This window comes from Pleurodeles waltl, chromosome 2_1 (assembly GCF_031143425.1).
Source record: "Pleurodeles waltl isolate 20211129_DDA chromosome 2_1, aPleWal1.hap1.20221129, whole genome shotgun sequence".
Taxonomy (NCBI): domain Eukaryota; kingdom Metazoa; phylum Chordata; class Amphibia; order Caudata; family Salamandridae; genus Pleurodeles; species Pleurodeles waltl.
Window position 1 is genome coordinate 512804083 of NC_090438.1, and position 20721 is coordinate 512824803.

The window sequence follows — 20721 nt, forward strand, 5'->3', positions numbered from 1 at the left end:
TGGTTAAAGAGATGTTGGCAGTGGATAATGGGATTTTACTAAGAGGCACAATAAGAGTTTGCAGAGTAGGATGCTTAATTGTGCTTATTTGGGGATAACTAAAAGAAACATTTGTATTTAAGGATGCCAGGTATGGACATTTAAGATTAACGTTTAGTGAGGAATTGTGTACATATCAGTAATAGCGACGACGTTTTGACAACTAGGTAGTGTCCCATCGCTCATAGGTTGTCTGATATTTCCATGAGATGAAGTCACTATTGATAATATGGGACATTTGCATGGAGAACATCACACTCTATATATTACTGTGTTGATGGATTTATACTCCAGATGGACAAAAGTAACTTGTGTCCTAGATATAATATTGGCAAGTGTTATCAGGTTTTTGGAAGAAAGATTTAAAACTGAGAGTTATCCTAATACAATTTTTTCAGATAATAGCTCTCAGAGTTTTGCTCAAATGGGGTGGAGCGTTTTTTAGGTGTAGTGGCATTTGTCATAAAAGAAGTTACATCGGCCTGAGTCCAGTGGTGCTGCTGAGAGGATGGACAAGACTTTAAAGGATAATATACAACTGACCAGAGTAAATAATGTGCATTTGAGATTAGGATTGCAGGAGAGAATCACAGCATATTTTATGTCTCCTCGTGCAACTACTCGGAAGACACCATTTAAACTATCCAAAGGGAGATCTGCTAACACCAAACTTTGTCCTGGATGGATGCCATGGGAAAAAGGATTACAATTCACTGGTGTTCATGGTAGTAGAAAGAGAGAATTGAGAGTGCAATCTAAAAAGAAAGAACATTTTGCTGACAGGAAATGTGTGAAGGACATTGAAATATGTGTTTGTGATTGGGTGAAATTAAGGTCACCTTTTGGGTGTCAACAATGGTCAAAGTATTCTGAAGAAAGAAAAGTTGTTTAGGAATGCAAATAAAACTCAAGATGAAAAAATCTGGAATAAACACTGGGTAGTTGGTGGTTCATCCAGATTACAACAGTAACAGGAGTTGTGATACTGAAACTATACGAATGTCGATCATTGCAATCTTTGCACGAAGAGCACCACAACACGTAAAACACCTTTAAATTTGAAAGATAATGTGTACAAGTGAATTATGTATTAATAGTATTAGTAGTAGGTCAGGATTTATTACCATAAGAACAAGTTACTTACATTCGGTAACGCTTGTTCTGGTAGATACAGTAGCTACCTGTGGATTCCTCACCTTATGAATTCTCCCAATGCGCCAGCATTTGACAGAAATTTTCCCTAGCTCTCCATGTTGACGAGGACGTCATAATTGCAGGGCTCCACAAGCGACTTTGACATCACCAGAGCTATAAGAAGTCCTCCCAGGTGTGCTGACGTCAGTGTCACCTCTTTTTTTTTATCTTGCCTTCGAGGCAAACAGATGAATACCAACATCACAAGCATAACATGTGCCAGCGCAATATATATATATATATACATGAAAATATATTTTATATTAATCTCTAACATCATTCAATAAACATCAATAGTACTCTTGGTATGACCAGAAAGGCAACGGGGAGGCAGTGGGACTGTGAGGAATCCACAGGTAGCTACTGTCCCCACCTGAAAAAGCTTTACCGAAGGTAAGTAACTTGTTCTTCTGATTGATACTGCAGATTCCTCACCTTAAGAATAGAATCCCAAAGCAGTCCCGCAATCAGAGGTGGGTGCCCGACTGGTCAAACATGCAAAACATAACAGGCAAAATGGCCATCCCTCCTCACTTCCGAGTCTAAGCAATAATGCTTTGCGGAAGTGTGGAGGGAAGCCCAAGTTGCTGCTTTACAAATGTCAGCAACAGGCACGCCTCTAGCTAAAGCCAAAGTGGCAGACTTAGCACTGGTGGAATGAGCCCTAATACCCTCAGGAGGAACTTTCTTTGCAAGCGAATAACATATCCTTATGTAAAGAATGACCCACCTTGATAGAGTCCTCTTGTGACGGCTTTGCCCTTCATTTTGCCCACATGGCCAATGAAGAGCTGATCATCAGTTCTGAAGTCCTTTGTCCTTTCTATGTAGAAGCTAAGGGCCCTTTTCAGATCCAAGCAATGCAACCTTTCCTCTTCCTTTGATGGATGGGGAGGAGGGTAAAATGATGGAGGAGTTACAGATTGTCCTAGATGGAAGGGAGTGACTACCTTAGGAAGGAAAGCCGCCCTGGTTCTCAAAACCACCTCATAAGCATGAAAGGTAGAATAAGGGAATTTTACCCTAAGAGCCTGAAGCTCACTAACATGCCTAGCCAATGTGATTGCTGTTAAAAAAACAGTTTTAATAACCAGGAGCCACAATGGGCAACTAAACACTGGTTCAAACGGTAAACCCATCAAAAAAGTTAAAACTAAATTCAAATCCCACTGAAGCATTACAAACGAGTGGAAATTTGTTTGTTAACCCTTAAGGAACCGATGAATTATAGGGGCCTTAAATAAAGAGAGTTGATCAGATAAATAAAATCAGACAGTGCCGATAAACACACTTTCACTGTCGCAACTGCGCAACGTTTCTGCGCAGAAGAAAAGTGCAAATTGCAAAACATTAGACAAATGGGCCTTTAAAGGATCAGTTTGTCTCTCTTTACACCAAAAAACAAATTTTGCCCATCTGCCGGCTATAGACAGTCTTGGTGGAATGTCGACTGGCTGATAAAATAATATCCACCACTTCTGGAGGGAGAGAAAAATAACTCAGATTGCCCTGTTAATTCTCCAGGCATGTAGGTACAGGCTCTGGAGGTGGGTGTGTAGAACCTGTTCCTGTGACTGCGAGAGGAAGTCTGCCCTGTGGTCTTGTACTGACTGACCACGCTAGACGGGAGGAAGACCTTGAGAGCCAGACGTATCACCCACAACTTTAACAGATTTATGTGAAACATCTGTTCTACTGGAGACCAAAGACCTTTGATTTCCAGATCCCCAGATGTGCTCCCCACCCTAGAGTGGAAGCATCCGTTATGTCTGTGGCAGACAAAACAGCCTTACTTGAGAGAGGTTGCCGTCCAAACTCCACCAGCGCAAATCCACTACACCGTCTCTGGGGATCGTTATTGACTCCTCAATACCCCCTTTGTATTGAAACCACTGTTTGCGGAGGCACCACTGGAGAGCCCACATGTGCCAACATGTATGAGTGACCAACAGAATGCAGGAAGCAAACAGACCGAGCAGAAGTAGCACCTTTAGGATTGGAACAGCCGCTCCCCTTTGAAACATTAGAATCATAGCCTGAATGTCCTGAATCCTCCGAGGAGGAGGGTAAGCCTGATCCAGTGTTGTGCCCAGTACTGCCCCTATGAACAGGGCACGTTTACTGAAAAGCCCAGGTTGAATTCCAACCGGGTTGTCACCCACAAATGGTGCAGCGCCAACTCTGGTGACTTCGCTTTGATCAGCCATTCGTCCAGGTAAGGGAATACAGATATTCCCTTCGTTCTGAGGTGTGCCGCCACCATTGCAATCACCTTTGTGAAGACTCAAAGTGCGAAAGTAAGGCCAAAAGGAAGGACTGCTGACTGGTAAAGATGCGATCCTACCATGAACTGGAGATACTTCCTGTGCGACTTCAGAATAAGGATGTGTAAATAAGCATCCTGCAAGTCGATGGATGCACTCCAGTCTTTCTTGTCCAAAACAAGAAGCACTTGTATTAGAGTCAGCATTTTGAACTTTTCCTGTTTGAGGAACCAATTTAAAATCCTCAGGTCCAAGATAGGCCTCAACCACCCATCCTTTTTGGGAATCAGGAAATAACTTGAATAATACCAATGAACCTGCTCCAGAACCAACTCCACCGCACCCTTTAACAGATGGCTCTGCACCTCCTGCTGAAGCAACAGGAGATGCTCTTCTGAGCAAAATGAATGACGGGGAGGGAAGAGAGGGGTAAACTCCCCAAAGGGAAGGGCATAATTTTTTCTCACTACGCTCAACACCTGTAGGAAGTTGGCTCTGTATGTGCTATTTCAAAGTAAGGAATAGCATGCACAGAGTCCAAGGGTTCCCCTTAGAGGTAAGATAGTGGCAAAAAGAGATAATACTAATGCTCTATTTTGTGGTAGTGTGGTCGAGCAGTAGGCTTATCAAAGGAGTAGTGTTAAGCATTTGTTGTACATACACACAGGCAATAAATGAGGAACACACACTCGGAGACAATTCCAGGCCAATAGGTTTCTGTATAGAAAAATATATTTTCTTAGTTTATTTTAAGAACCACAGGTTCAAATTCTACATGTAATATCTCATTTGAAAGGTATTGCAGGTAAGTACTTTAGGAACTTTGAATAATCACAATAGCATATATACTTTTTACATAAAACACATACAGCTATTTCAAAAGTGGACACAGTGCAATTTTCAACAGTTCCTGGGGGAGGTAAGTTATTGTTAGTTCTTGCAGGTAAGTAAACCACCTACGGGGTACAAATTGGGGTCCAAGGTAGCCCACCGTTGGGGGTTCAGAGCAACCCCAAAGTCACCACACCAGCAGCTCAGGGCCGGTCAGGTGCAGAGGTCAAAGAGGTGCCCAAAACACATAGGCTCCAATGGAGGAGGGGGTTCCCCGGTTCCAGTCTGCCAGCAGGTAAGTACCCGCGTCTTCGGAGGGCAGACCAGGGGGGTTTTGTAGGGCACCGGGGGGGACACAAGTCAGCACAAAAATTACACCCTCAGCAGCGCGGGTGCGGCCGGGTGCAGTGTGCAAACACGAGTCGGGTTTCCAATAGGTTTCAATGGGAGACCAAGGGGTCTCTTCAGCGGTGCAGGCAGGCAAGGGGGGGGGGGGGGGGGGCTCCTCGGGGTAGCCACCACCTGGGCAAGGGACAGGGCCTCCTGGGGTCACTCTTGCACTGGAGTTCCGATCCTTCAGGTCCTGGGGGCTGCGGGTGCAGGGTCTTTTCCAGGTGTCAGGATTTCAGAGTCAGGCAGTCGCGGTCAGGGGGGGCCTCGGGATTCCCTCTGCAGGCATCGCTGTGGGGGCTCAGGGGGGACAACTTTGGTTACTCACAGTCTTGGAGTCGCCTGGGGGTCCTCCCTGTAGCGTTGTTTCTTCACCAGTCGAGTCGGGGTCGCCGGGTGCAGTGTTGCAAGTCTCACGCTTCTTGCGGGGATTGCAGGGGTCTTTAAATCTGCTCCTCTGGAAACAAAGTTGCAGTCTTTGTTGAACAGGGCCGCTGTTCTCTGGAGTTTCTTGGTCTTTTGGAAGCAGGGCAGTCCTCTGAGGATTCAGAGGTCGCTGGTCCTGGGGAAAGCGTCGCTGGAGCAGTTTTCTTCCGAAGGAAGGAGACAGGCCTGTAGGGCTGGGGCCAAAGCAGTTGGTGTCTTCTTCTTCTCTGCAGGGTTTTTCAGCTCAGCAGTCCTCTTCTTCTTTAAGTTGCAGGAATCTAAATTCTTAGGTTCAGGAGAGCCCTTAAATACTAAATTTAAGGGCGTGTTTAGGTCTGGGGGGTTAGTAGCCAATGGAGGGGGTCACATTCCTATCCCTATTGGGGGAATCCTTCATCTGCAAGATGGAGGATTTCTAAAAGTTAGAGTCACTTCAGCTCAGGACACCTTAGGGGCTGTCCTGACTGGCCGGTGACTCCTCCTTGTTATTCTCATTATTTCCTCCGGCCTTGCTGCCAAAAGTGGGGCCGTGGCCGGAGGGGGCTGGCAACTCCACTAGCTGGAGTGCCCTGTGGTGCTGGAACAAAGCGGGTGAGCCTTTGAGGCTCACCGCCAGGTGTTACAGCTCCTGCCTGGGGGAGGTGTTAGCATCTCCACCCAGTGCAGGCTTTGTTACTGGCCACAGAGTGACAAAGGCACTCTCCCCATGTGGCCAGCAACATGTCTCGAGTGTGGCAGGCTGCTAAAACCAGTCAGCCTTCACAGGTAGTTGGTTAAGGTTTCAGGGGGCACCTCTAAGGTGCCCTCTGGGGTGTATTTCACAATAAAATGTACACTGGCATCAGTGTGCATTTATTGTGCTGAGAAGTTTGATACCAAACTTCCCAGTTTTCAGTGTAGCCATTATGGTGCTGTGGAGTTCGTGTTTGACAGACTCCCAGACCATATACTCTCGTGGCTACCCTGCACTTACAATGTCTAAGGTTTGGCTTAGACACTGTAGGGGCACAGTGCTCATGCACTGGTGCCCTCACCCATGGTATAGTGCACCCTGCCTTAGGGCTGTAAGGCCTGCTAGAGGGGTGACTTATCTATACTGCATGGGCAGTGTGAGGTTGGCATGGCACTCTGAGGGGAGTGCCATGTCGACTTACTCGTTTTGTCCTCACCAGCACACACAAGCTGGCAAGCAGTGTGTCTGTGCTGAGTGAGGGGTCCCCAGGGTGGCATAAGATATGCTGCAGCCCTTAGAGACCTTCCCTGGCATCAGGGCCCTTGGCACCAGGGGTACCAGTTACAGGGGACTTACCTGGATGCCAGGGTGTGCCAATTGTGTGAACAAAAGTACAGGTTAGGGAAAGAACACTGGTGCTGGGGCCTGGTTAGCAGGCCTCAGCACACTTTCAATTCAAAACATAGCATCAGCAAAGGCAAAAGTCAGTAACCATGCCAAGGAGGCATTTCCTTACAACACCCATGAGTCCAATGTTATTAACCCCCACTCATGGAGAAAATGTAACAGCTTTCCACCTACGGGCAGCACATGCTGGTGAATGAGTGATAACCAGGGCTACTTCCCTGACTGGATTCCCCCAGAGGATGAACGGGAGGAGGAAGGCTGCTGAGCAGCTCCTCACATTCGAACTCTTCCACAACCCCTATATGACATGCAGAGGAGGGTTGGAACTGCTGTCTCAAACGAAAGGATGACCCACGTCCAAACCCCCTAAAGCTACGGAACAGTCTGAAGGTCGTAGATGATGCCTGAAGACCCAAAGATTTCCCAGTGGCTGTACTATCTTTCCGGGGCTGAGTCTGCCTCTGCACGGAACAGCCTGACACCATCAAATGGGAGGTCCATCAATTTAGCTTGCACATCCAAGGAAAAACCAGAACCTCTGAGTCAAGTAATCAATCAATCAATCAATCAGTAATCTGTTAAGCGCGGTACTCACCTGGTAGGGTCTCAAGGTGCTGGGGGGGGTGGAAGTTGCTACTGCTCGAAGAGCTAGGTCTTGAGGTGCTCCCTGAAGTCAGGAGGTCCTGGGTCAGACATAGGTTGATGGGGAGGGAGTTACAGGTTTTGGCAGCAAGGTGGGAGAAGGATCTGTCGCCAGCTGTGGCTCAGAGGATGCGTGGGACGGTGGCGAGGGCGAGGTTGGAGGAGCAGAGCTGGCGTGTCAGAATGTAGAAGCTGAGCCTTGTGACCGTGGATCAGGAGTTTAAAGATGATCCTTTTGTTGATGGAGAGCCAGTGGAGGTCTCTGAGGTGGGCGGAGATGTGTTTGTGGCGAGGGAGGTTGAGGAGGAGTCGTGCTGAGCTATTCTGGATACGCTGAAGTTTTCTCAGGAGCTTGGCCGCTGTTCCCGCGTAGAGTGCGTTACTGTAGTCCAGTCTACTGCTGATGAGGGCGTGGGTGACCGTTCCACTGGTGTCAAGGGGGATCCATCTGAAGGTCGTGCAAAGCATGAGAAGGGTGTTAAAGCATGAGAATGAGATGGCGTTGACTTGCTGGGTCATAGTGAGCGATGAGTCCAGTATGAAGCCGAGGCTGCATGCGTGGGAGGTGGGTGTCGTGGTGGCTCCCAGAGGGGCAGGAGTTCAGTTTGTGGCAGCTTGCCTCCATCCAGTTGGCGATGGCGTGAAGTCCGGTGTGGAGGTTGGTCTTGGCGGTTGCCGGGTCCTTCGTGCGAGAGAGAGGATCAGCTGGGTGTCGTCCGCGTAGGAGACCATGTTGAGGCTGTGCGATCGGACGATGTTGACGAGCGATGACATGTAGACATTGAAGAGGGTGGGGCTGAGTGAGGATCCCTGAGGGACTCCGCAAATGGTCTTGTGCCTTTTGACAGGAACGATGGGAGGCGGACTCTTTGGGATCTGCCAGAGAGAAAGGATGTGAGCCAGTTCAGGGCTCTGTGGCGGGTTCCAGCGTCATGGAGGCGTGTGCGAAGTGTGTGGTGACAGACGGTGTCAAAGGTTGCAGAAAGGTCAAGAAGGATGAGGGCAACGGTTTCATCTTTGTCGAGCCTGCTCCTGATGTCATCGCTGGCAGCAATAAGGGCGGTCTCAGTGCTGTGGTTCTTGCGGAAGCCGGACTGGGAAATGTCGAGTACGTTGTTGTGATCCAGGAAGCGAGATAGTTGGCTGATGACTATCTTCTCGATGACCTTCGCAGAGAAGGGGAGTAGGGAGATGGGCCGGTAGTTTTTGAGGTCTGCGGGACTGGCTTTGGGCTTTTTGAGCAGGGCGTTGACCTCAGCGTGTTTCCAGCTCTCTGGGAAGATGGCGGCCTCAACGGAGTTGTTGATGATAGTCCGGAGCTGGCGGGGCAATGATTTGGCTGGCTTTATTGAAGACGTGGTGAGGGCAGGGGTCACCGGGTGATCCGGAGTGGATGGTGCTCATGGTCTTGGTAGTTTCTTTATCGTTGGTGTGGGTCCCGGCACTCGGGATGTTGATGCGGATGGGTGCGTTGGGGTCAGCGCTGGCAGTGGTGGTGGGGTGTGGCGGCGGTACAAAGCTTCCATGGATGTCTGTGATCTTGCGGTGAAAAAAGGTGGCGAGGGAGTCGCAGAGGTCCTGCAAGTGAGGGGGGGGGGGGGGGCCGGCAGAGCAGGACTTTGGGTTGGTGAGTTCCTTGATGATGCTGAAGAGCTCCTTGCTGTTGTGTGCGTTGTCGTCAATTTGTTCTTTGTAGAAAGATCTTTTGGTGGTCCGGATGAGCTGGTGATGTTTGCGGATGGCGGATTTGACGGAGGTGTGGTTGCTTTCTGTTTGTTCTGGGCGCCAGATCTTCACGGCTTTCCGGCATTCACGTTTGGGGGCCTGAAGGTCTGTGGTGAACCAGGGAGCTTTCTTGCTGGTGCAGGTGTTGGTGTTTTTTCTGATTGGAGTGAGGGTGTTGACGCCGTCATCTAGCCACTGCTTGAAGTTGAGGGCGGTGGTGTTGGGGTCGCTGGTGTTGGGTGGCGGGGTGAGGGCGGAGATCAGTTGGTCCTTGGAGATCTTGCTCCACTTGCGGTGAGGGGTCGGATGCTATTGGTGGTGGACGATGGGTTTCTGATAGGAGAAATGGACACCGGTGGTCGGTCCAGTGGACATTGGTGGTGAAGGTGATGTGGCTGCTGGTGGAGAAGATGGCGTTGAGTGCGTGGCCGGCTGAGTGGGTGGGTGTTGTAACAACTTGCTTAAGGCCGAGGTTGTCCAGTAAAGCTGAGGAGTTGCTGTCATCGGTGTTCTCCAGGTGAAAATTCAGGTCGCCAAGGAGCATTTAGTCCGTGGAGGCGAAGGCGTGGGTGCTGATTGTGTCAGCGGTGGTGTCGCAGAATTGTGGGCGGGGACCCGGAGGTCTGTAGACAAGGGTTCCTCTTAGGGTGGTGTTGACACAGATCTGGAAGCACAGGTGTTCAGAGGCATCTAGGGTGTCGTGGATGTCTGTTGAGAGCCTGATGGAGCTCCTGTGGACTATGGCTATTCCTCCTCCTAGTTTGTTGGTGCAGTCTCTTCGGGTGATTTTGTAGCCCTCAGGGATGGCTATGGCGATGTCGGGTTCCATCCAGGTTTCGGTGAGGAAGGCTATGTCTGGGGAGGTAGATGTGAGCAAGTCCAATAGTTCAACAGTGTGCTTGTGGATGGAGCGGGTGTTGAGGAGGATGCAGCTGACGTGGTTGTTGTTTGGTGGCAATGTTTTGGTGCTTGGTGAGTTGAACGCAGGTGAAGTTTCACGTTTGGCACAAGAAGGGTCCCTGGGTGTGCCTTGGGGAGGTCTGGACGCAGGCGGTGGGGCAGCCAGGGTTGGGCGCGTGGAGTTCTCCTGCGGTGTAGCGGCATTTGGTGTGGTGGGGGTGCCTGGGACAGGGGGACTGGCACTGGATGCGGTCCAGACGCGGACGGGGGCGGACAGGCTTGCCAGCCGCGCAGCGATCGCCATTAAGAAGGGGAGGTGGGAGGGAGGAGCAGCTCAGAGGCGTGGAGCGGTGGCAAATAGGGGTGCAGGGGGAGTGGGTGCCGCCAATAGCTACTGTCCTTGAGGGTGGCTACACCCTCTTTGAGCCTCCTCCCTGTGGGGAGGGGGGCACCTCCCTAATCCTATTGGGGGGGAATCTCAGCTAAGGACACCTTAGGGGCTGTCCTGACTGGAGAGTGACGACTCCTTGTTTTTCTCATTATCTCCGCCTCTGAGGCTCACCGCCAGGTGTTGAAGCACCTTTACCCAGTACAGGCTTTGTTCCTGGCCACAGTGTAACAAAGGCACTCAACCCCATGTGGCCAGAAACCCATCGATGTGGCAGGCTGGCTGAAACTGGTCAGCCTAGCACTAGTAGTTGGACAGGTATATAGGGGGCATCTCTAAGATTCCCTCTGTGTGTGCATTTCTCAATAAATCCCACACTGGCAGCAGTGTGGATTTATTGTGCTGAGAAGTTTGATACCAAACTTCCCAGTATTCAGTGTAGCCATTATGGAGCTGTGGACTTGACAAACTTTGGAGTGTGTGCAGAATCGCTGGGAGAGTAAGAATACAGTAAAGGTAAGTAAATTACCCCACCCCAGAAAAGCAGGAGTAAAGTACTGCAAGTTTCCTTAGGACACACTAAAAGTCGTGATTATAATTAGTGTGAGAACCAAACAAGACTGCAAACAACAAATGGTGGATTCCTGGACCTGAAGACCTGCAAAGGAAGGAGACCAAGTCCAGAAGTCGAAAGAAGTTCCAGGAAGGACTGGAGCCCCGGCCAATCCAGAAGTGGGTGCAAAAGAAGAGTCCCCGGTTGGACGAAGACTTCAGAAATGCACCCAAGGAAGATGTCTGCCGGTTCCTGTGTGATGCACTGGATGTCCCACGAAGAGAAGATGGATGCAGGCGAGTTTTGGCACTGGAATTCCTCAACAAGCCTTGGTTCCGGCAAAGTTGCGTTTTGCATCAAGGTGGAGCTATCTGGACCCCGGAGGAACCTGGGGGCCTCAACTATGTATGAGGAGGAAAAGGGGGCTCTCAGCACTTCAGAGAGCCCTCAGGACACCGGATAGCACCCACTGGAGTCCCAGGACACAGGGACGAAGGAGGTGCAAAATGCGGTTGGTGCAGCACTACAAAAGAAGGTCTCACTCCGCCTGAGAACAACTGGAGAAGTGTGGCTCAATGGTTAGAGTGGCAGACCCTGATGCAGAAATCTGGCCTGGGACCAGGGTTCAATTCCCGCCTCAGCAGGTCTTGAGCTCAATTTCCTCAGACCTGATAATTCTCGCATCGGTGCCTAATCGAATTCATGGGTCCCACTCTGTAACTCTGGGCAATAGCTTGCTTAATCTCCACAACGGCCCCAACAGCGCTGGGATGCCTGGCTTCACCTTGGAGGTTGCCCAGGAGTGGGCACCTCACAGGGAAGAGCCAGGAGGGGTTCCACAGCGGTATGCGTACAGCGCCTTGAGACCCTAACGGGTGAGTAGTGCACTATAAAAGTACGAAGTTTACAGTTTACAGCAAATTGAGCGTCGCAGGATAGAGTGCTGGGGACCTGGGCCAGGCTATGCACGAAGGAATTTAGCAAATAGTGCACAGAGGCCTCAGGAGGTGAAGACGACGCAGTGCACATGGGTACTGTCTTTCTCGGGGAAGGCAAGGTCTCACCTCCTCCAAATTGGGACAGCAGGACCTCAGGACAGTCTGTGTCGATGGGGTCCACCCTATGTGTTCCAAGGAGCACGCTTGTCGCCAGGAGAGGAGTCCAAGAGAACCGGTTGTCGACTTAGAAGGTGCCTGCGAGAGCAGTAAAATGACTGTCACTTCAAGGGAGATTTATTCGGTCCTTCTTGTGCAGGGTGAAGATAGGGAGTCCTAAGAGCATGTACACCGTGGAACTGTTGCAGTTGCTGGCTGGAGCTGATGTTGCTGAGGAAAAGTAGCCCTTCTGCATACTTTGTTGCTGTTTCAGCGGTTCCTGGAGCAGGCTGCTGTAGATCCGAGGTCAGAGGATGAAGTAGTAGTTACAGAGGATTCCTGAAGGAAACTTGCAAGTAGAATCTGAAGAGGAGAGACCCTAACTAGCCCTGAGAGGGGGACTGGCTACCTTATCAGATATGGACCTATCAGGAGGGGTCTCTGATGTCACCTGCTGGCACTGGCCACTCAGAGCCCTCCAGAGTGCCTCCACACCTTGCAAAGCAAGATGGCTGAAGTCTGCAACACACTGGAGGAGCTCTGGGCACCACCCCTGGGGTGGTGATGGACAGTGGAGTGGTCACTCCCCTTTCCTTTGTCCAGTTTCATGCCTTAGCAGTGACTGGGGATCCCTGAACCAGTTTAGACTGGATTATGCAAAGAGGGCACCATATGTGCCCTTCAAAGCATTTCCAGAGGCTGGGGGAGGCTACCCAGTCCAGTGTGACAAATGAAATTGGTAAATGAAGTCACTAGCCTAAAGTTACAAATGCAAAAGCAGAGAGAGCATAAGCACTGAGGTTCTGATTAGCAGAGCCTCAGTGACACAGTTAAGCACTATACAGACACACACATTAGGCCATAAACTATGAGCACTGGGGTCCTGACCAGCAGGATCCCAGTCAGACAGGCAAAAATATACTGACATACAGGTAAAAATGGGGGTAACATGCCAAGAAAGATGGTACTTTCCTATAGGGGTGAGGTTGAGTTCCATCACCATCTCATCTGTATGACTCATTATGGCTCTAAAAGTAGGGATTACTTTTTAAGAAACTAAAAACTACTTCTAGTACTTAAATCCTAACTTTTACAAACTTTTCAACTTAAAAAGAAATGCTAACAGGGACTTACACAAGGCCCTAGCAGGACTTTTAAAAATGTATAAAAAGAGTCAAAAATTCAAAAATCTGTTTCTAATGACAATTTTAGGACTTTTGTCGTGTGATCAGGTATTGGCTGAGTAGTCCAGCAAATGCAAAGTCTTAGATCCCACCGCTGATCCACCAATGTAGGAACCTGGCTCTGTATATACTATCTCAAAGTGAGAGAGAGTGTGCACAGAGTCCAAGAATTCCCTTTAGAGTCCGATAGTGGCAAAATTAGATAATACTAATGCTCTATTTTGTGGTAGTGTGGTCGAGCAGTAGGCTTACCAGAAGGTAGAGTTAAGCATTTGTTGTACACATACAGGCAACACATGAGACTACACACTCAAAGACTTAACTCCAGGCCAACAAGTTTTTATATAGAAAAATATCCTTTTCTTAATTTATTTTAGAACCACAAGATTCAGAATTCAAAAAGTACATCAATTGTAAGGTACTTGGCATAGGTAAATATGGTTTCTCTCGGGCCTGGGGATTGCGGCAGCAGTGCTTTTTCCAGGCATCAGGTTCTTTGTTACCGGGCAGTCGCAGTCAGGGGAAGCCTCTGGATTCTCTCTGCAGGCGTCGCTGTGGGGATGCAGGGAGGTCGTCTTAGGGTGTCCACGTTGTGGAAGTCGCCTGGGGGTCCTCTCTGCAGTGTTGGTTCTTCTGGACACGAGCCTGGGGCATCGGGTGCAGAGTGTTGGGGACTCATGCTTCCGGAGTTAGGCTGGAGTCCCTTTAAAGATGGTTTCTTTGTTGCTGTTTTGGACAGAGCCTTTGTCCACTGGAGTTTCTTGGTCCTTCGGTTGCAGGGCAGTCCTCGGAGTCCTCAGAGGTTGCTGATCCCGCTGGATGCGTCGCTGTGCAGGTTCTTTGAGTCTTGAGACAGGCCGGTAGGGCTGGAGCCAAGTCAGTTGTCATCTCCGTCGTGTCTGCAGGGCTTTCAGGTCAGCAATCTTTCTTGTTGTAGGTCGTCAGGAATCTGGCTTTCTGGGTTCAGGGTTGCCCATAAATACTCAACTTAAGGGTGTGTTTAGGTCTGGGAGCAGTAGCCAATGGCTAATGTCCTTGAGGGTGGCTACACCGTCTTTGTGCCTCCTCCCTGTGGGGAGGGGGGCACATCCCTAATCCTACTTGGGGGAAATCTCCAAAACAAGATGGAGGATTTCCTAAAGCCGGGGTCATCTAAGGACACCTTAGGAGCTGTCCTGACTGGAGGGTGACTCCTTGTTTTTCTCATTATCCCTCTGGACTTGCCGCCAAAAGTTGGGGCTGAGCCCGGGGGGCGGGCATCTCAACTAGCTGGAGTGCTCTGGGGCGCTGTAACACCAACCTTGAGCCTTTGAGGCTCACTGCCAGGTGTTACAGTTTCTGCAGGGGGAGGTGTGAAGCGCCTCCACCCAGTGAATGCTTTGTTCCTGGCCACAGAGTGACAAAGACACTCACCCCATGTGGCCAGAAACCTGTCTGGATGTGGCAGGCTGGCTGAAAATGGTCAGCCTAGCACTGGTAGGTGGACTGGTATACAGGGAGAAGCTCTAAGATGCCCTCTGTGTGCATTTCTCAATAAAACCAACACTGGCATCAGTTAGCGTCAAAGGCACGGAAAAAAAAAGAACTGACCTCAGCACGCCAGCAAGGATTTCTTATGGCTACGATGATGTCGGACGGAGTCGCATGTGGAGCCATGCAATTATGACGTCCTCGTCAAAATGGAGATCTAGGAAAATATTTCCGTTGAATGCTGGTGCATTGGGAGATTTCATAAGGTGAGGAATCCACAGGTAGTTGTATCCATCAAAAGTTATGTTTTTAAGATGTCACCCTATACTTTTTTAAGATGCAAGTGTTGATGCTTTTGTTAAGGAAAGAGAAGTGAACAAGATCTGAATCTGCATTTATAGATAATCTACAAATCTGATTAACGTTTGTTAGACCCTTTGTTAAATCATCCTTATATTGATTCATGTTAGCTTTAACCTTTATTTGAGCTTTCTTTCTACCTACTGCACAAGAACCACAACAATCTTTATTAGGATTCCTGTGAGGTCAGCAAGGCTAGTATGTTAACCCATAGCACTTAAATCATTCAGATGTTTCTGCTCATGTTGTACACTTCCTTGCACACCTAAAGGTATCCGTCTGACTTTGGCCACAACACTTTTAGCTGAAATTGGAAACTGTAAAGTTGAATATGTCACTACAATTTTGAAAATGCCACTTTTAGAAAGGTGGCATTTTCCTGACCTTAGCCCACTGTGCCTCCAATTTGTCTTGGGTCACATGATTGGGTTAGCTGAAAATTAGGACTTTGTGAATTCCTCCCACACAGACACACAATAGTGGGATTTGCAGAGCCTGAATGGGCCACTAACTGGGTTGATGGGGGGGGGGGGGGGGGGGAGGTAGGAATAGGCTGTGCCCTGTCTCCTCACAATAGGCCTAATGGCCCTGTACTGTCTGTGCACCCAGGAAACTCCCAGAACTTTAAAGAACCTCCAAGGAAAGTTCTCCTATCCTTTAAAAGCAGGGCACCAGGGTTTAAAAATAAGGCTCTCGGCCCAACTCTTCAGTTCAATACTGGACCTCCAGAAGGACTCTACGATGACTGCCTATTGCTGTGACCTGGTGTGCAATCTGCAAGACTGCTGCTGTACCTGGAAGGACTGTTTTGCTGCCTGGAGCTTGTCTTGAACCCTTCGAGGCCAGCCCTACCGTTGAGCCCTGCATCTACACCTGTACCCAGGTCTATCAAAGCGACGCAAAAACCTAGTTTGCTGGCCTTCTGTTCGTTCAGAGCTTCAGGGACATAACAGGCTCCCAACCAATCCATTCACATTCTAGGAGAGTAACTGAACAGAAGAGGGGTCCCGGCATCTACTACTCTCACCCGCCATTATCCCCTTGGTGCCACTTTGATTGAGGTGAATGAGGAAACCTTTTTCTAAATTTTTTCCCACATGCTCCCCACCCTGTGACCCCCCCGCCTTTCCCATGTAGGACCCCCTTAGATAAGTGGACTGAAGTATGTCCACGATTAGAGCACACATGATTCCCGGGTTAGGGCCAGGGACGTTATTTCCCCATCGTGCTGTCCCCTGACTTAAGTACAGCCAACAACTCATCCGCAGTTTTCCCATCTCTCACATTATACATTTTGTTGTTAAACATAACTTTTAGATTAGTGGGGAATTTAAGTTGTGCAGAGGCTCCCAATAATCTAAACTCCTCAAGCCGTTGTCCCAACTCCCACTGCCTATTGATGGTATTCCTGGATAAATCTGATTTGATTTCAAATGAAAAATCCTGAGTTTTTAAAGATCTTAACTTAAGTGCTTTTGATAAATTTTCTCCTTCAAACCATATGTTAAGAAGTTAATAAAAATTTTCCGAGGCTTGCTAAAGCTTGGATTTTTCCTGAAGGGGTCTCTATGAATCCTTTGAATGTCTCGCGCAATTTCCTCTTCGCTCTCCTCTAATGAGAGTGCGGACTTCAAAAGTGATACCAAAAAAGACTTCAAATCAGCTCCTTCTGCCCCTTCAGGAACATGCAGTACCCTTAAGTTATTTCTCCTTGAATTATTTTCTAATTGTCCCAATTTATTCTGGAGGGCCTACTCAGAAACTTTCAAGGCCTGAATGTCAACTTTGTTCACTTCAATGTCCTCTTTCAAAGTCACCACTGTAGCTTCCAGGGCCTGTGTTCTTAATGACAGAAGATCCAACTTTTTTTCCAAGGCCTCACAGACCTCTCTAATCTCTGCCTGTTTTTTTCTGAAGTGGCAAACCCATTCCCAATATCCTTCGAAAGAGACAGTATCATTGCTTCTACTGAGGATTCTTTGCCAGAAGCTTGTCGAGTGGGGCCCGACTGATCAACCGGAGCCTGACTTGGAAGACTACCCTTCGAAGAGCTCTGTGGTACTTTGACGAGAGGGTCCTTGCTGCCAGTAGCCTGAGGAGAGGGAAACCCCCCCCCCCCTACTCTGGACTGACTGCACACCGAAGCATCATGGGGTCTCAACTTCTTGAAAGGAGCCCCTGATTCACAACACCTCCTATCCAACTGTTCCTGCATCTCCTTAGTGCCTTGGAAATCTTTTTCCGGGATAGACTCTAAATAAGAAGCCTCCACCCCGGGCTTCAGTTTAAAGAAGGATCTCACGGAGGGGTTGATTTTAGGGGCAACACTGATATATATATTTTTTTGCCACCTGGCCGTCCAGACTGGTTTTTAAAAGTCAGGCCCCCACCCCCGATAGTACTAACTTCCTCCCCCAGGCTCCCGAGCTCTCTGTTTTCAACTAGACATGCTGAGTCAGGGGGAGGCTCAGCAATCTCCAAACAAACAGAGTTCAAAACCTTCCTACCTTGTGGCTGAGCCCCAACCCACGTATTCCACAGCAAGGGACGTCCTAGTTTGGCTCCTGAAGACTTTCCAGGCCCTTCCAGCACACCAATCCCCCTCCTCACCTTCCTGCAGCCTCCTAAAGTGTCAGAGTCACCAGATCCTCAGGTCTGTGCACGTTCCCAACACTTCCACCACAAGACAGCTCCAATACTCTGATTAGGTTTGTCATAGAGTCTAAGAGAGTCCAAGTGGGGAAAAGGGGATTAGGAAGGGAACAGCTGGGAAGGAGACCTGTTGGAAGCAAAAAGTTACAACACATAGTATCAAAATTACATCACATGAAATCAGTACTAGGCTATGACTAAGCATCGTCATTCTGAAAACATGAACAACCTAAGCATAGACTTAAAATGACTAGGCTTCAAGATGACTGGATACCTTTGAGGGAATCAAGAAAGGTTAAAAGAAACTTTCAAATTCAAGTACTTTCCTTTGCATGAGAATCAGGAAACAATCTGAATAATTTCTAAACCATCATATGAATCATTTTTGAGAAAACATATTAGGAACACACAACATTACATCTAGAACTCTGGCTTTTTTGTTCTCTCAAATTGTCGGAACATGAATTGCGCACATTACAGATTTTCACATAGGTAGTAAACACCATAGAAGGATTGTGCACCATGAATAACACAACGTAGATTCGAGAAATAAATCACACGACTTGTCAGCTCGAAAACTACCAAGTAAATGCCTTAGAAGTGCAGCCACTTTTAGGTTCAATTAAGAGTTATATTTATTTACACCTCAGGCTTTTCCAGCTTCCAAGTAACAGTCCAACTCTTTCAATATTAGCATTCTCTCAGTGAAAAGCCTGAGAGTTCCATTCTAGAACATGGCCACCCCACATCCTCCATTATACATGAATTATTGTAAGAAATTGGGCTACTGGTAGGGGGGGGGGGGGTTGAATCCCTACCAAAGCAGCAACCACAATCCTTATCAGGGTGAGGTACAAGAAAACTCGAAATTAGCCTGTGCTCAACTCTCTGGTAGCTTGGCATAGAGCAGTCAGACTTCGAGGTTAGTTACTTTAATGAATAATAAAGTTAAAACACAAGAATATTCCCACAACGGTTTAGAAACAGAGCAAAATTGAATAAATAAATCAAGATCAAAACAACAGAAATCCAATCAGTAGAATTGGAAATATACAATTTTTAAGATTTGAAGTGACAATAGTGCCAAAAAGCTTAAAGCACCACTCAATGGCATATGGTTATGCAAGAACAGGAGAAAGTCACAATTTAGGACAACTGCAATGTAGTGTGCGTCAGATACCGGGGCAAGGTTAATTGCACTGAAACATTACCTTCTCAGTCCAGCGTAAAGAGAGCTGTTCGCAGTAGAGGGGGCCGCGAGGACCAGAGAAGCGTCATGGATGGTCGATGGAGCATGAAGGGCAGGCCTGGTATCGCGGATGGTCTTAGTTGTTGCATGAAGTACCTGTTGACGTCGCGAGTCAAGTGAGCCATCGGTTCATGGTGATGTTCCAAGCAAGCGATTGATGCGGCAGTGTGAAGAGCCGGGTTGATGAAACTTCACATTGGCCGGGTGTGAGAGTGACAAGGTTTCAGGGCCAAAGGGCCTATTTGCAGTTGTGAAGTGCCCAAAAACTTAAATTCAACCTCGCTGAGGCAACACCAAGAGTCCAGGACCCGAGGGGCACCACTTGAGGGGGTCAAAGCCTTGCTCAAGCTGAATATGGGTGCTGGTTGAGAAGCTTTCCCTTTGACATTGACAGCTTCCTGTCTCCCCTGCCCTAACTCCCGACTAACTACAGGGGGTATGCAGCCCTTTGTGTGGAGGCAGAACACAGCCTATTCAAGTTTAAGAGGTGCTGTGCCTAGCTTTGCCCTCCCACCCTGTCAGTGATGACCCACCTATTCACACCTATGCTCTCTGTTGTGCGGGGTCGTCTAGGAAAAATATCCAAAGCCCAACTGTTATCTATGCCAAGTCATGTGACCCAGAAACAGACTGCAAGCACTAAATGGATAAGGCTGGAAAATGCCAATTTTCTAAAAGTGGAATTTTCAAAATTGTAATTTAAAAATCAGGTTTTAACATACAAGATGATTTTTCATTACAATTCTAAAGACACCAAACATTAACTGGTTACGTGTTCCCATTTGGAAATGACTGCTTATTAAATGTAATAAGGTAACTGGAGTTATCCCACAGGTGAGGTAGGCTTGCCGTAGTGAAAACAAAATTAAAAAATATTCACTACCAGGCCAAGTAAACTTTAAAGTACATTTCCAACGTTTTAAATACACTGCACCCTGCCCTCTAGGATGTCCAGTGTTTATCCTAGAGGCGACATATGTATTAAAAAAGATCAGGACCTGGCAAAAGGTTTATTTTGCCAGGTCAACACAGCAATTTAAAACTGCACAGACTTGCTGCAATGGCAGGCCAGAGGCAGGTTTAAAAGTCTACACAGGTGGGTGGCACAATCAGTGCTGCAGGCCCACAAATAGCATCTAATTTACAGGGCTTGGGCACAGGTTGTGCCACTTTACTAGGGACTTACAAGTAAATTAAATATGCCAATTGTGTATAAACTAATTCTACATGGTTTTAAGGGGAGATCACAACCACTTTATCACTTGTTAGCAATGGGAAAGTGTGCAGAGTCCTAAAAGCCAACAAAAATGGGTTCAGAAAACAGGAGAGTGCAGGCAAAAAAAAAGTTTGGGGATGACTCTGCAGAAAGGGCCAAGTCCAACAGCTATGCTGTGAAATATCTAAACTGAATGTGCGGCAGCGACGATAGAAAAGGTGTGGACTTGGTGCGGCAGATCACCTAGAAAATTTAACAAAGTAGGATAAGATATCGCACAATGATATAGCTTTACTCTATTCTTTAAGATATAAACATATGAAGGAGAAGATTGGTGCTACTCCTAAGGTCGAATGCTATCCAATATATTGAAACTAGGTAACTAGCAATGAAAGGAAGGTACAAGAAGCTGATGAAATCGCTACATGAAGACCTAGTATTCAAAATTATGATAAATGTTAATCATTAATTGAGAACAGTTTACCTCTATAATAGTAGTGTCAGAATAAGGGTGTAACTGCATTACAACTCTGCAACTACATGTGTTTGTAATCTCAATAGCTGTCATACTTTTCTTTTTTTTAAATAGTATTTAAATAAAGTCAATTCATAATACCCTACCTCAGGAAGGAGTTGTTGTACTACTGCTGCAAAAGTCAGGCTTACACTTACCCGAAAAGGGACCACCCTTTATCTCCTACTCACGTACCCACAGAGGACCGGGTTCCCCCCCCCCCCTTTTTTTTTTACTTAACCTAAAACTACTGGCTATTTATTATATCTT

The 20721-nt window shown here is 47.8% G+C and overlaps 1 protein-coding gene across 1 annotated transcript in view; it reads right to left on the reverse strand.

Moving 5' to 3' along the window:
- LOC138259929 (uncharacterized) overlaps window positions 1-20721 on the reverse strand; it is a 430741-nt gene that overhangs the window by 23707 nt on the left and 386313 nt on the right. The gene's annotated exons all lie outside the window — the stretch shown is intronic.